Raw genomic sequence first — 2,797 nt, forward strand, 5'->3', positions numbered from 1 at the left:
GGTTAATATTGGTTTAATATTTTTAAACTTTTTAATATGTCAAGTCCAAGAAAGCCTCTACCGACATTCCGGATATAATGATTTTTAATGAAATTCAATCTTCTAACGGTTGTAAAATCTGTCAGCTTTTTATTTTATATTTTCAGCCAGCCTTTGAATCCAATTCACGATCACAGTGACAGTGAATCATTGCTGGTAGATCGCTGTTTTAACTCTCAGGCTGCTTCTATAGGTTCGGTCGATCTTTCAACTAAATTAGTCAGAAACTACTTGAAAGGTTTGGATATAGGCAAAGGGGGCGGTCCTGATGGTATTCCTCACATTTTTCTTAAGTCTTGCTACAGTAATTTGGATGTCCCTCTATTTATTTTATTCAACTTATCTCTTCGCACTGGAATAGTGCCTAAAATATGGAAATAATCGTTTGTAGTTCCAATTTTTAAGACGGGAGAAAGGCACAACATACAGAATTATAGACCTATATCCAAACTAAACACTATTGCAAAATTATTTGAAAAAATTATTTATGCAGTGGCGTAGCGTAGTGGGGGCGGGGGGGGGCGGCCCGCCCCGGGCGGCACTTTTTAGGGGGCGGCAAAATTGAACAAAACTTAAATAATAAAAACAATTAGTAAATACTAGCGGCCCGGTACGTGCTTCGCTACGTATAAAGTGAAATAATAAAAAAAATTACATCAAATTCATTTATTAATACAAAAAAAAAAATATTAATTGCTAGGCTATTTTAAAACTTAATCCAAAACATTTGGATAAACAGTATTTTTTGTTTTTCCATTTTGAGAAGCAATAGTCGAAGACTTTTTTGTAGTCCACAAATGCCATACACAGCGGCAGATTATATTCTTCTGTCTTTTGTATAATCTACCGAACAGTATGGATGTGGTCCACGGTGCTGTAGCCATTTCGAAACCCAGCCTGCTCTGGTGGTTGGAATTCGTCGAGTCTTCTGGCGAGACGATTCGTAACAACCCTCGAAAACAGCTTATAGACGTGGCTCAGAAGTGAGATCGGTCTGTAATTCTTTAACAGAGACTTATCGCTTCTCTTAAAGAACAGCACCACCACACTACTGGACCACACCTCCGGCGTGGTACCTCGGTGGGTGACGGCGTGAAAGAGTCTCGCCAAGACTTTTAGGGCAGGTCGCCCTGCGGCTTTAAGTAGCTCAGTCGTAACTACATGATCCCTATTCTGCTCAATCAGAGTAGCAATCTCTCTCGTATTTGAGCAGTGGAGGTCTCGGCGTACAAGTTTTCGTATCTTCTTGGAAAGAGCCCTCTGTTCTGGCGAAGCTGCTTGAGCAGTGAGCAACTCGCGCCTCCGCCACATTTGATCCAAGCTTCGGAAGAGGGTTGGACTGCTTTGTTGACGTCGTCGGCGGAAAGTGCCTACGACCTAGTGTACACACCGTCTTCACCACGTTGTCGGTCATCCCTTCCACGTTGCCAGTAGTTTCCAGCGAATCGAATCGGTTTTGGAGTTCCCATTGAAACTGCTGGGAGCCACATAGTAATTGGGGCAGCGTACGTTGGAGAGTAGATTTCACTAAGCGGGCCGCTCTTTTCGGTGGTATATATTTAAAGTGCTCCGCAATAGCCGGTGGTTACAGTGTTAAACCAATTAACCAAGGCGACATCTGCCTCTTACCCGCTATGATGAATCTGTCTCGTTCCTCGTCATAGTGTTGGGGCTTTGCCATGTACATCGCCTTTGGGGCTTCTTCTCAAAAAATTGAATTAATCAAGAAGAGCCCCTCTGACTCGTAGTAGTTGACGAGCATCTGCCTCCTGCGATTCCTGCGCCCCTACCCGTGTGGTCCGATCCTTGATTCGTCGCGGTCTTGTATTCCCACTTTAGCGTTGAAGTCTCCCATAACAACGTTGTAGAAGGCCGAAGTAGTCCCATGCACGGCCCTAGTAATATCGTCATACAAGGCTTCGACTTCATTGTCAGATTGTGCTGAGGTCGGCGCATAGAGCTGTATCACTTTTAGGGAGTACCTGTCAGTGAGTTTAAGTACAAGGTACGCTACCCGGGTCGACACATTGCTGACTTCCACAAGGTTGTTAGTGAGAGTCTTGTGGACCAGAAAATCAACGCCACCTTGGGAAAGCCCATCACCTTCACGGAAGCAGAACAAGTGCCCGGAGTCCAGGATCATCGTGTCTTCGCCCTCTCTTCAAACTTCAGACAACCCCAGTTTGCTTCACTTAAGTTTAAGCTTAAGACTCGGTTTTACTTCCAGTTCGGTAAGGTTGTGGTCCAGCCCTAACATGCCTCCATTATACGTAACCGGTACGTAGTACCTGTAGTTTTGAGTGGCAGTCTCCCGTATCCCGGTGATCCTCAGCAGCCTCCGCCCCACCGTTACCGCAGGCGCTGCTGTAGCCGGGAATAGTGGGGCTACCGAGAACCGAGGGCCTAAAATTCTACCGCGAACTCATGAGAGTTTTCGCCCATAGTCACCACGCTGGGCAGGCGGGTTAGTGACCGCAGGGCTAGCTTTGTCGCACCGAAGACGCTGCTGCTGGTCTTCGGTTGTGTATTTAAAAAGCTAGCTGTAGGATGGCCATACCGCCATCGGTCGGCTTCACTAGTTCCACAGTGGTATTGAAACTTTGCTATTTCATATTATTAACAAGCTGATCCGGCAAACGTTGTTTTGCCAATAAACTATCTACTATAATATAAGTGTGCGGGGATTTACTTATAAACGAAAGCGTTGTAGACAATGAAAGTATGCTTTATTTAGTGCACAGAAAAATTAAAATAATAC

The sequence above is a fragment of the Melitaea cinxia genome, chromosome 21 (genome assembly GCF_905220565.1).
Source record: "Melitaea cinxia chromosome 21, ilMelCinx1.1, whole genome shotgun sequence".
Lineage (NCBI taxonomy): Eukaryota > Metazoa > Arthropoda > Insecta > Lepidoptera > Nymphalidae > Melitaea > Melitaea cinxia.